The sequence below is a fragment of the Rattus norvegicus genome, chromosome 3, assembly GCF_036323735.1.
Source record: "Rattus norvegicus strain BN/NHsdMcwi chromosome 3, GRCr8, whole genome shotgun sequence".
Classification (NCBI taxonomy): domain Eukaryota; kingdom Metazoa; phylum Chordata; class Mammalia; order Rodentia; family Muridae; genus Rattus; species Rattus norvegicus.
In genome coordinates, this window is record NC_086021.1 from 160,314,000 (window position 1) to 160,327,263 (window position 13,264).

At 43.3% G+C, this 13,264-nt stretch overlaps 1 long non-coding RNA gene and 1 other non-coding gene across 2 annotated transcripts; one reads left to right on the top strand and one right to left on the bottom strand.

The window, feature by feature from the left end:
• Positions 1-724: 724 nt before the first annotated feature.
• On the bottom strand, positions 725-852 carry LOC120102054 (small nucleolar RNA SNORA17). The gene has a single exon (XR_005503088.1). It is a non-coding gene; the product is annotated as a small nucleolar RNA SNORA17 (small nucleolar RNA).
• Positions 853-4,563: 3,711 nt separating this feature from the next.
• On the top strand, positions 4,564-8,401 carry LOC134486184 (uncharacterized). Its single transcript, XR_010064989.1, has 2 exons — positions 4,564-5,173; positions 7,495-8,401. It is a non-coding gene; the product is annotated as an uncharacterized LOC134486184 (long non-coding RNA).
• The last annotated feature ends 4,863 nt before the right edge of the window (positions 8,402-13,264 follow it).

Sequence of the window (13,264 nt, forward strand, 5' to 3'; positions counted from 1 at the left end):
AATTGTTGGTTCTTAATATCTCTCTCTCTCTCTCTCTCTCTCTCTCTCTCTCTCTCTCTCTCTCTCAACATCAATGGACTCAATTTCCTGATAAAAAGACATAGGCTAAGAGCCTGAATAAATACTCATATTCTTGGGACCAGCTCTCCCTCAACTAAGTACCACAGCTGGCTATGGGTAGGGTCAGTAATCCTGTTCTTGCAAGGCCAAGTCTCTCAAGATACCTTTGTGATGGGTGGGACCAGTTCTGTACAGCTGTCAGACCCCACCATGCCTGGCAGCTCAGACAAGAGATATCTGTCTGGCCTTTGGTGTTAACAAACCCTTGCTACTGCATGGCCATGGATCCAGATGTGGCTGGTTTTGGATAGGCCAGGACCCTACCATGGTCCCAGGTGGTACCACTGGCTACTCAAATCAGGCAGTTCCTTACTACCCTCAAGTCTCCAGTTCTGCCTCTTTTCATTGTGCCCACATGGTTCTATTTCTCTTTCTCTTCCATTTCTCCACTACTTACTTGTTCCTCTTAGTGATGTCCAGGGTCTGTGAGTGTCTGGGGTTGTCTCAGGAGTGCTATGCCCTGCTTTTGCATTGTGGCACTAGGTAGGGTTCATCTTGAGCGTGGTCTGCACCCCCAGGCCTTTGCAGCACCAGATTGGTGGTTGTCTCTGGCAGTTCCCTAGTACCAGACTGGTGGTCGCCTCAGGGTTGCTCTTTTTCAGGGATTGTCAGGCTACTGATTGTTCAGATGCTCATAGATCAGAACACTCAACATAGACATAGCCCATCTCCTCTCTGCCAGCTACTGATACTCATGTGACACAGCAGCCACATCTGCACTGTTTCTGCACACTGGACCCTTATACTCTTAACCTGCTTAATTGACATAGTTGTAGGTAACTCTCGTGCAGATTATTTTCAACAGAACCTGACTAACTCAAAGGCAGCTGCATCACCAGAAAACTCATCCCAGGAAAAGCTGGTCCCTGGAGCAGCCTAAAGTGCTCGCAGAAAGCTCAGCTGCCTGAACAGCCTCTCTACTACACTTGTTCTGCTTCTGTAACTTGGGAGAGGGTCTCACAAACCTTCTAAGTTTCAGAAGCATCCTGAACTTCATAAATCTTATTTACTTTTTGTGTCTAATAACCTTTCTCCTCTTTCTCTGGAGTAATCTTTCAGTTTAGAAGAAAGAGCTATACAACACATGTTGACTCATTTCCCAAGGTCATAGTGTTTTTCAGAGGGCTGTGGGCTATACCAAGACACACTTTATTCATTGGTAAGTCCTTATTGTCTGGGGGGGGGGATGGATAGTTGGCAATCAATCAACCATAGAACTATGGTTGATGAGACTGAGTGCTACACCCCTGGGTTTTCTTACAATATGAATATCCTGGTCTCATAGGATAGGAATGCCAACACAACATGGATGAAGTGTGCAAGGTGCCAAACTGATGTGTGTGGGATATGAGTTTCCTGATCCAGTTTCCATTGAGTGATCCAGATTTCAGACAGATGGTGCAGAAGCTGCAACTTCCCTAAGATATTCCTGCAGAGGCCTAGAGCACGGAGATGTTGGAAGACTCCGTTTCCACAATGCCATGAGGGGTATCAGGCTAGAGCTGTAGGGTAGGGGTGGCAGGGCTAGCCAGGAAAACATATTCTCAGTACAACTGTCATTCTATGACTTTTACTCTAAAGATAAAATGGTCCCAGAAAAGACCCAACACAATCTCAGTCTACTTAACAGAAAGGCTTCCAATCCCCATTCTGCTGGTCATTGAGGGGTCCGGCAGATGGCCCAGAAGCTGGCCAATGTCCTGATAAGAAAGGCAGTTAAAATTACCAACATACTGTAAACACATACACACTACATAAATGTAATAAAAAGTTTTAAACAGAAAAGCGTCTGTTAACACTAAAATGATGAACATTACTGACAAAGTTAAATACAGTGCATGGAAACAGAGGTTTACACTTTGTTTAGAAGATGAAAGATTATTATGATATTAATTCTCCCCAGGGGAGATATGTATTTATTTATTTATTTAATAAACAAATTTATTTATTTGCAGTTTTATTTGTTTATGTGTATATTTGAATGCATGCCTGTTGATCTTTGTCAAATACACATATATATTGGTGCATGTGGAGGCAATCCCTGGTTTTGATCCTCAGGAATTATATGACAAGTAAGGTAATTGGCCAGCACTGGAGATATGCATGGCAAGCACATTATTAGGTGAACTATTTCCCTAACTCCCAGTCTTTTTTTTAACAGATACATAAATATACATTTGGTTTATCCATTAACTAACATTTGGGTTATTTTGAACCTTCTATCAATTATGAATAGTTGTACCATGAATGTTCATGGACAGAGTGAAGGTGTTTTCAATCTTCCCAAGCATATCCTTGGAATAAAAATTGCTGTGTCATGGGATAATTCTATTTAAGCTTTCTGAAGATTTACCTGACCTTTCACAACATGCTAAATTTAGCACATTAAGTTTCTACTAGCAACACTGTAAAGGTTCCAGTGACTCTGCATCCTCACTAACACCTGTTGCTATCGGTTTAACCTGGTAGGTTTTAGTACAGTTTTTGTGACAATAAGCCTACAGCGAATGAAGATTCCTGTGTCCCTCACAGTATCACTCAGATACCATGGGCAAGCTCACCCTCTGGTCAGTCACAGGTCCTGCTCATCACAGGTTTCAGGAGACAACACACTGCACATGCTGTCTTTCTTTTGGTTGTTACACCCTCCTTCTCAAGGAGACAATGCTTCCCAAATGGTGTCCCCCCAGAGAGCAGCAGCAGCCACAGCAGAAGCACTTGGATCCAGTTACAAATGAAAATCTTTGCACTTCATTTCAGGTCTAAGAAACTAGAACCTTGAATGGAAACCAATCTCTGATTTCAGATGTTTCTGTTGGTTGTTCAAGTTCAGGGCAAGATAGTGGATTACTGATCATTAGATGGATGACAGTGTCACAGGAAAGAATTTATTTTGGGGTTTCAGGCTGATTGAATGATGCTATTTAGCCCAGGATAGACCTAAACTCCTAGTTCTTCCTGCCTGTCTCTCAAGTGATGAAATCACAGTTGTTCACCATCATTTTTGACTTCACACTTTTTCAGAAATGTTCAGTCATATAATCCCTGAAGAGATGTTTGGGTTGGACACTTTCTAGTAAATCAGGACACTGGACATGAAATATGCACAATTATTTTGGCCATAGAAACTCCAGTAAAGCAGGAATTTTAAACATCATCCGGAAATGGCTAGTGACATAATTTCCCTCACACAACTGTCCCAAACTTTCCCTGCCATTGTAAAGTCCAAGAGCATGCTGCCATATTCACCGAACTTACTGTGATGTCTTGGAGGCTCCTTGCCACTTCTTGCCACTTCCTCTAACTTGAGCTGATTTGCAGAGCCTTGAGGTTTCTTCTGGATTGAACTGCCATTGCTGATTCACAAATGGTACTTGGCAGTGGATCAAACAAACACTCTGGTTGTGTGTAAACCGAACTGCTGATCTCCTGACAACAACAATTGGAATCACACCAAAGAACTATTTCTAAACAGGCCCATATCGTTCTTTGGCCTATTAACCTCCCCATTTCACTAGCTCAGGTGGATGGTGTGCTAGAGGAGAGGTTAAAGTATTTAAAAATGCATATAAAGTAGGTTTTTAAAAATCTAATCCTACAGTTACAGACACAATGGTTATATATATATATATATATATATATATATATATATATATATATATATATATATATATATTGCCGAAGTAGAAAGCATTGGGAGTTACTTCTGAAAAAGAACTCATTGATTCTAAAAGGATATCTTTGCCCATGACTGTCGTTTCTTAATCACATTTCTACAGTGGATGGCTTCTGTGACAATAGATTCCCTGTTTTCACTCTACTTTTACAGTGTATATTCAATTTATATTTTTATTAGTGAATATTTTATTACACAAAGTAAAGGAATTCCCTATGATATTTTAGTGTATAAATGTGGACTTTGACCATATTCTTTCCCTCTACTTTTTTCTTATTTCTCTTTCCATATCCTAGAAGATTCCTTTTTACTTAAAAGCCTCACTATGAACTTTATAATATATTTTTTTAAACTTTAAAAAAATTATTTCTTCATTCATGAGTGCTCTGTCTTCATGTATACCTGCTGCCAGAAGAGGGCATCAGATCCCTTTTATCAATGGTGATTAATCACCATGTGTTTGCCGAGAACTGAACTTAGGACCTCTGGAAGGACAGCCAATGTCATCTCACCAGCCTATAATGTATTTTTAATTAAGTATTATTTTTTGTGGCAATTTGTATTTCATTTTTTTTTCTTTTCTTTTTTTCGGAGCTGGGGACTGAACCCAGGGCCTTGTGCTTGCTAGGCAAGCGCTCTACCGCTGAGCTAAAATCCCCAACCCCTGTATTTCGTTTTTAAAAAAACTTTTTTGTCTCTTTTTTAAATTTATTTTTTATGCACATTGGTAATTTGACTACATGTATGTCTGTTTGAGGGTGTCAGATCCTCTGGAACAGGAGTTAATGACAGTTGAGAGCTGCCACGTGGGCGCTGTGAATTGAACCCAGGTCCTCTGGTAGAGCAGCCAGTGCTCTTAACCACTGATCCATCTCTCTACTCCTCTTTTTTTCTTCTCTCTCTCTCTCTCTCTCTCTCTCTCTCTCTCTCTCTCTCTCTCTCTCTCTCTAACACTTCAGATTTTATCTACCTACCAGTCAACCCTCTGACTCTACCTCACCTCCCATGCTCCCCTCCCTGTCTCCATGAGGATTTCCCCACCCCCTAGCCCTCACCCCATCAGACTTCTCCACTCCTTGGGGCCTCCAGTCTCTTGAGGGTTAGGTGCATCTTCTCTGACTGAACCCAGACCCGGCAGTCCTCTCCGCTGTGTATGTGATGGTGTATATTAGCTGATGTATGCCACCTGGTTGGTGGTCCAGTGTCTGAGAGCTCTTGGAGGTTTAGGTTAATAGATACAGAAAATGTGGTTCATTTGCACAGTGGAATACTACTCCGCTATTAAATACAAGGACATCGCGAGTTTTTCAGGCAAATGGATGGAACTAGAAAATGTCATTCTGAGTGAGGTAACTCAGATCCAAAAGGACATGCTTGGTAGGTACTCACTAATAAGTGGATATTAGCCAAAAAAGTACAGAATACCCAAGATACACTCCACAGAACTCAATAAGATTAACAAGCTGAAGGGCTCAAGTGAGGGAGAAGAAAACAATCAAAGGCGGGGTGGGGGGGAGTGAGGGAGGGACTAGTGTGGGAAAAGGACAGGGAGGGAAAGAGAAGAACATGATCAGATATTGGGTGAGGGAAAAGGCCTGAAGCCCTGAGGGCTAGAAGACAGAATGGACACAGGCGACCTCAGGAGGTAGGAGGTGTGTGTGGGGAACCCTCCAGAACGTACCAGAAACCCGGGAGGTGAGAGACTCTCAGGACTCAAGGGAGGGGCCTTAGATGAAAGGCCCTACAGTGGGGAGAGGGAACTTGTAGAGCCCACCTCCAGCAGAAAGACAGGGCGTCAAGTGAGGGACAGGGTTGCCATCCCACAGTCAGTATTCTGACCCCTAATTGTTCCTGACTGAAAGAAATGCAGAAACAAAAATGGAGAAGAGCCTGAGGAAAAGGAGGTCCAGTGACAGGTCCAAAGTGGGATCCAGTTCAAGGGGAAGCCCCAAGGCCTGACACTATTACTGAGGTTATGGAGTGCTCCCAAAAAGAGAGCTATCATGACTGTCTCCAAAATATCCAACAAGCAGCTGAAAGAGTCAAGGGCAGATATTTACAACCAACCAATGGACAGAAGCTGCTGGCCCCTTTGGTTGAATTAGGGAAAAACTGGAAGAAGATGAGGAGGAGGGCAACCCTGTAGGAGGACCAGTAGGCTAAGTAAATTTTTAAAACTTATTAGATATGTTCTTTGTTGGTCTACAAAGCCATAATATCCTTTAAGATTAAGCATTACATATGTAAAATATTAACAATATCTAAGATATTGCCTTTCAATATTAAAACTCTGGATTTGTCATTATTTCTACCATTCATAAAGTTTATAGGCTATTTAAAAACAGTGTTTTCTATACAAGGACATTCAACTCTCAGTGAAAAGAATATTATGAAAGGACAGATACTGGCATAATTAATAATATCATAATAAATACATTTAGGTCAAACTTTTGGTTGGGCAGAACTAACAAGAAATATAACATCATGTGCGTCATTTGATAAAATTGAAAATTATAGGTCTTTTCATTGCCATTTCCATAAAAATATTTTTATTGGAAATCCAAAAATCCATTTGGAAAATATTCCATTAAATCCTCTTTATATTAGGGAGACTCTTTTACTTTTATTAATGCTTTTAAAAAATCATGCATGTGCTCTTAGTTTTGAAATTTTTATTTTGCGTCTCTCAACTTAACCTATGACCTCTTTGTCTTTAATTATTTTTGCTATATGGTGCAAGAGTGTATCTTCTAGGAAGCTCTAACCATAACTCTTTTTTTTTCTTTTCTTTTCTTCGGAGCTGGGGACCGAACCCAGGGCCTTGCGCTTGCTAGGCAAGTGCTCTACCACTGAGCTAAATCCCCAACCCACCATATCTCTTTTAACAATGGGGTTTTCTAGACAAGATCTGAATGTTGACAACCCAAGTTGCTGTGCCAGCACGGTCAGGGGAATTCTCATAAGTCCACTACATGAAGTGTTAGAGGCAATTAATGAGTACCAAGAGCGGGAAAACCAGTGTTCTCTAGGGTTGAGCCCTCTAATGGGTTATCCAATACTAGTGGTTTGTCAGCCCTAAAAATATTTACAAATGAGAAACACTAATGAACTCAGCCAGTTATAACTAAAGAGGGAAATTTAACTAAAGAGGGAAATTTCTCAGGACCTACCAAGTAGGTGTGAGGCCTTACGCTAAGCCCTGTGCATGTGATAACCTCATTGGAGGAAGGTTACATTTAGGTGTATAAGGAAGAACCAGGCAGGACAAGCCAGTTCCCAGTCATGCCCATCTTATGCCCACTGGACAGCCCTGAATGTCAGCCCAGCATTCTGACTCCTCTGCTGTTGGAGAAATCCTAGTACAGCAGTCTTTATCCCCAAGTGCTTTTGTGCCAACAATAGCAGAGGATTCCCAATCAGTCTATTTATGGTGATAATCGACAACAATCATTTCTGGATGTTCCAACTCATTCTGAGAATAAAGACAATACCTGGGCAATTTGGGCAATCTGCCTTCCATGAACTAGGCACCCTCCCACCCTGAAAAAGTGCTGACTGGGCATAATCCACATTTTAGTGATTTATCTAGAATTCAGTACTTACTCACCCACACTCTAGGATTTTCAAAATTCACTTGGTGTATTACATCGCCAATATTTCACTTTCTGTCACATATAAACAAGTTCTCTCTTTTCTAGAATGCAAACAGCTGTGCAATTGACACATCTGGAATTCTGGAGGACCTAGGAATACACAGCTCTTCTTGACGGTGCCATGAACTTCATTACAAACCACTTGGATCTTCGGGAAGCCAGTATTACAAACCCACATCCTCCACTGGGAAAACTGAGGTTCACTTTGTGCTTATTAAGCACACTTCAAGTTGGAGTGTCATTCTACCTGAGGTGATGACATCAGTCTTTCTAGCAATGACATGTGGGAGAAATGGGCCTTGCATGCTTCCAATCCTTGTTGCTGCCTGGGGCCCATAGGCTTCTGGATAAGGCAGTGTGTGTGCACTATTTTTGAGTGCAAAGGCTTCTGGGTAACACAGTTGACAGCTTTGCTGTTGCTCATACACAAAGGCTTCTAGATGATGCAGCTGTGGGCAGTGCTGCTGCTTGGACACGAACCCCTGTAGACCTTGGGGCTATGAGCTTAGGGACCTTGTTATTTCAGGTGAAAGGAGATTAAATGTAGTGGATGTCTAAAATCTTTAACTATCTAAAATATAGACATTTAAGTAAAATGTCTAAAATCTACCCAATACAAGTATTCGCTGCAGGAGACTGTTAGTGTTCATTTTTTCCTTTCAATGATCCTCCTGTGTACACGTCTTGGACTTTTCAACTGTTTGTAGTAGACAATGTAGCACAGTCTCATTTGTGTACTTGCTTTGTAAAGTCACTAACAGCTTTTGCTGCCCGTTATGTTTTTGTTCATGTCTGAAGCATGATACTCCATGTTTTTAAAGATTCCCTTTATTATTACCGAAAGAGATCTCAGCAATTGATGGTGGGATGGGGTCAGGGAAGGAAGGTGGAGTTCGATTACTAAGACTGATGTAACCAACTTGGATTAAAATAAAGACTACACATGGAGAGACCCATGGCTCCGGCTGCATATGTAGCAGAGGATGGCCTTGTTGGGCACCAAAGGGAGGAGAAGCCCTTGGCTGGACAACTCCCCCCCAGTGTAGGGGAATGTGTGGGAAGGAGTGGGTGGTTGGGGAGGGGGAACACCACCATAGAAGAAGGGGGAGGAGGGGATGGGATAGGGGGTTAATGGACAGGAGACTGGGAAAGGGAACAACATTTGAAATGTAAATAAAAAATCCAATAAAAATTATTGGGCGAAATAAAAAATAAAATGAAATTAATGTATTGCTTCACACACTGGTGTCTAGGAGTTTAGTCAAGGTCTTGTCAGGGTTGGGTACTCTTGAAGCTCTTAGAGAACATGTTAGCTTCAGATGTTGGTTTGCAATCCGAGGTGTTTCTTGACTTGTTGATTCGCCATCACTACACCATCTGCATGTCTTCACATTAAATCCTCCTGTGTGTTACACTGTGTATGAAAGCCACTGGATTAGAGCCCACCTCAGTCTCATGAACTCAATTTGATTACATCTTGAAAGATCCTTAATATGGTTTGAATCTGAAATGTGCCCCATAGACTGATGTTTAGAATTCTTGGTTGGTCTTTTCTCCACCCTTGGTATTTTGGGAGATTCCGGAAGCTTCTGCACAATGGAAGGTGGCGTTTACTGATTTTGACCCGTGAAAATATGTTATGGATTGTCTTTGCTTCTGGGACCTCTGCAATGTGTGTGGACAGCTGTGGTCGAGTACACTTTGATGACACCTTTGTAATCAGGCTCACAGGCCAAGTAAATATAAACACTGCTATAGGACATCAATATTTTAAAGCCATCTTTTATGTTACTTTTATCAGGAATATGTCACAACTATGCGAAATAACTAATACAACCCTAGTTCCAACATTGTTGCATTAATAGGTTCGATAGTTAGAACTTAACATATATTTCTAGGAGCATGGAATTCTACCTACAGAAATAAACAATATTTCTTTAAAATCTTTTTTTTTTAAATCTTTTTTTTTTCCGGAGCTGGGGACCGAACCCAGGGCCTTGCGCTTCCTAGGTAAGCGCTCTACCACTGAGCTAAATCCCCAGCCCCACAATATTTCTTTAATTGGATTTTTTTTATTTACATTTCAAATGTTACCCCCTTTCCCCCACCTAAACACCCACACCTTCTCACCTCCCTCCCTGACATTCCCGTACACTGAGGTGTCCAGCCTTGGCAGGACACAGGGCTTCTCCTCCCATTGGTGTTCAACAAGGCCATCCTCTGCTACACATGCAGCTGGAGCCAAGGGTCTGCCCATGTGTAGTCTATGGGTAGTGGTTTAGTCCCTGGGAGCTCTGGCTGGTTGGTATTGTTGATTTTATGGTGTTGCAACCCCTTCAGTTCCTTCAATCCTTTCTCTAACTCCTCCAATGGGGATCCCATTCTCAGTTCAATGGTTTGTTGGTGGCATTAGTCTCTGTATTTGCCATGCTCTGGCAGAGCCTCTCAGGAGACAGCTTTATCAGGCTCCTGTCAGCATGCACTTCTTGCCTTCATCAATATTGTCTAGTTTTGTTGTCTGTATGTATGTATCTATGTATTATATATATGTGTGTGTGTGTGTACACACACACACACACACACACACACACACACACACACACACACACACACGGGCTGTAGACCCAGTTGGGGCAAGCTCTGAATGGCCATTCCTTCAGTCTCTGCTCCAAACTTTGTCTCCATTTCCCTTACTATGAATATTTTGTTCCCCCTTTTAAGGAGGACTGAAGCATCCACATTTTGGTCGTCCTTCTCCTTGAGCTTCATGTGGTCTATGGATTGTATCTTGAGTAATTTGAGCGTTTGGGCTAATATCCACTTATCAATGAGTGCATACTATGTGTGGTTGTGTGTGTGTGTGTGTGTGTGTGAGAGAGAGAGAGAGAGAGAGAGAGAGAGACAGAGAGAGAGAGAGAGACAGAGAGAGAGGGGGGGAGAGAGGAGAGAGAGAGAGAGAGAGAGAGAGAGAGAGAGATTGGGTTACCTCAATCAGGATGATATTTTCTAGTTCATTCCATTTGCCTATCAATTTCATGAAGTCATTGTTTTTAATAGCTGAGTAGTAATCCATTTTCTGTATCCATTCCTCTGTTGAAGGGCATTTGAATTCTTTCCAGCTTCTGGCTATTATAAATAAGGCTGTCATGAACATAGGGCAGCATGTGTCTTTGTTGTATGTTGGACATCTTTTGGGTATATGCCCAGGAGTGGTATAGCTGGGTCCTCAGGTAGTTCTATGTCCAGTTTTCTGAGGAACCTCCAGACTGATTTCCAGAGCGGTTGTACTAGCTTGCAATCCCACCAACAATGGAAGCGTGTTCCTCTTTCTCCACATCTCACCAGTATCTGCTGTCACCTGAGTTTTTGATCTTAGCCATTCTGACCGGTGTGTGGTGGAATCTCAGGGTTGTTTTGATTTGCATTTCCCCAATGACTTAGGGTGTTGACCATTTCTTTAGGTGGTGAGCTGCCATTTGGCATTCCTCAGTTGAGAATATGGGTACCAAGAGCTGTGGGACCACTTCAGCTCCAGGCACATGCAGAAACAAAAAGGGTCATGTCCCAGACCGCTCCTCCGTGTGTATCCTGAGGCCTCCAGCTGGGTTACTAGGAACATAAGAGTTGGGCTTACCTCTGCTCTCAGGTGTCAGCGCTCCTGGCAACTGGCTTTCAGCTCTGGGTGCAGGCAGAAACTGGAAGGAGGAATCTTTCTTAAAATCAATCCCTTACAGCTTTGGTTAATAAGGGGGAACCTGTCATAGATTATACAAGAATCCAAAGCAGGCCATTTTAGGGAGATCACGTGCTAGTTACTTAACTTGTTGCATTATGGCTCCTGACAAACAAGGGTTTTCCTTTGTGTGTTTTATGTGTGCTGCCACCTTCTACCATGTAAGAAAACTCAGCAAATTAAGTAGTCAGACTCATACTCCTCCTCACCTTCGCACTCTAGTATATACTAACTTTCTTATTTTCAACAGTATCTCAAACAAAGATCCATGCTATTTCCTTTCTGATATCCTGTAGGGATGTTGCTCTTTTGAACTTTTGTGTTCCCAGGCAGCAGGCTGAGAAACTCTGCTGCCTTTGCAGCATGTATGACCTCGTGCTGGGGCTTCCAAAGGATTTCTGGGACCATACCCAAAAGGGGCCAACGCCTGAGGCCAGCTTTTTCTGCACAGTGAAGTGCTGCATAGGGCAGGAGAGGCCCCTCAAGCCCAAACTCACTGGATGGAAGAGGGATACACACATGATGCTCCCTTGCTCAAGCCACGGGGAAGGCATGATTGGCTAACACTTGGTAATTTACCAAAACCCCTTGTTTTCAGGTCTCCTTGGGGGAAAGGCTCCTGCTGATTGACAGGGAAGTGGCACCAGAGTCACTTAGTAGCACATCACCAGATGAACTGTGAGCAATAAGACAGGAAAAGTGTCCTGGTCCCAGCAGCACCCAGAGCCTTACCCTGACCCTTAGCCGTGACAGGAGCCTGGAGGAGGCAGCTGGGGGAACTTCCTCACTGGGGCAGTTCCTCTCTGTCCTGGAGGTAACCAAGTGGTCAGCGCAAGGTGTTTCTCAAAGCTCTTGTATTCACCACCTCTACTGTGTGCATGGAGCAAGGAGAGACAGCTGGTGTTACTGACCCCTTGATCACCTAGGAATGGACGCCATTTCCCCACTAGGAAGTCTCAAGAAAGACTGCCATCTTCCAGAGTCAGACATCCAGAATCCTGACAGTCACGTTGGGGTTTATGTTGGCATCACAGACAGCAGTGACAGTAGCCAATGCCTGCAGAGCTGAACCATTCTCAAGGGACTCAGAGTTTGAAAACTGAGAGGTTACTGATGTTAGGTATTGTGTGTCTGGGTAAAGATCAGCCACCTGGGAAGTGCACGGAGAACTGGGCACCATGCTGTGCCTGCAGAAGTGTCACCAAGAGTGCCATGCACAGGAACTTTGAAAAAACCTCCATGTTTGCAGAACAGAGATGAATATCTTCTATTAAAAGAAGTGTTATTGTCCACTTCAGATGCCAAATGCCACCACTATTCCTTCATACACCAACTCGTCATTGTAGTCCCTGAGTCAATGCAGCAGCAAGCCCCCCCCTTCCTGCTCCAGCCTAAGGTCGCAGGGACATAATTCCCCACCCCCAACAACTGTCAGAATGGCAAAGAAATTGTCAAAATGTCAGCTCCTGTCAAAGTAGCTGCACTGGGACATCTCCTCAGTCTGGAGCACTCACAGGATCTGTCCACTGGGGCACATTGCCTGTCCACACGAAGTTTCTTGACTTGAACTGTCCAAGCTGCAACACTTTTTCTCAGTCTACTGCAGTCCTGAGGCTCTGTATAAGCTCTTGACACCTATCCTGCCTCAGCCTACAGCCTTTGTGAGAGGCCACTTCAGGCACTCTGCCACAGGAGCTGTCCACAGTGGCAGCAGCTACTCTCCTGCCTCCCCAACAGTCCAGCAGTGATGGCACCTCAGCAAAAGCCAGCTGCAGCCAGGAAGGAATTTCCAGCCTAAGCCACAGGCCAATTAAGAGAATAGGAAGTGAAAAGAAGCCATCAATCCCTGAGCAGGAACACTCCCCCCCCCCCAATTCCTGAATATCCCATTAAACTCACCAATCCCTAAGCAGGAATACCCAGCAATCCCTGTCCAGGAAAACCCACCAATTCCTGAGCTCTCCAAGCTCAGGACTTGAAATCCCAACCCATTCTTACCCTGGAAATCTCTGCCCTGAGAAATGCTGACCCCTTAAATCGTGTGTAAGTACTCCCCCTTGTTCCATTCCTTACTGTCTGCTC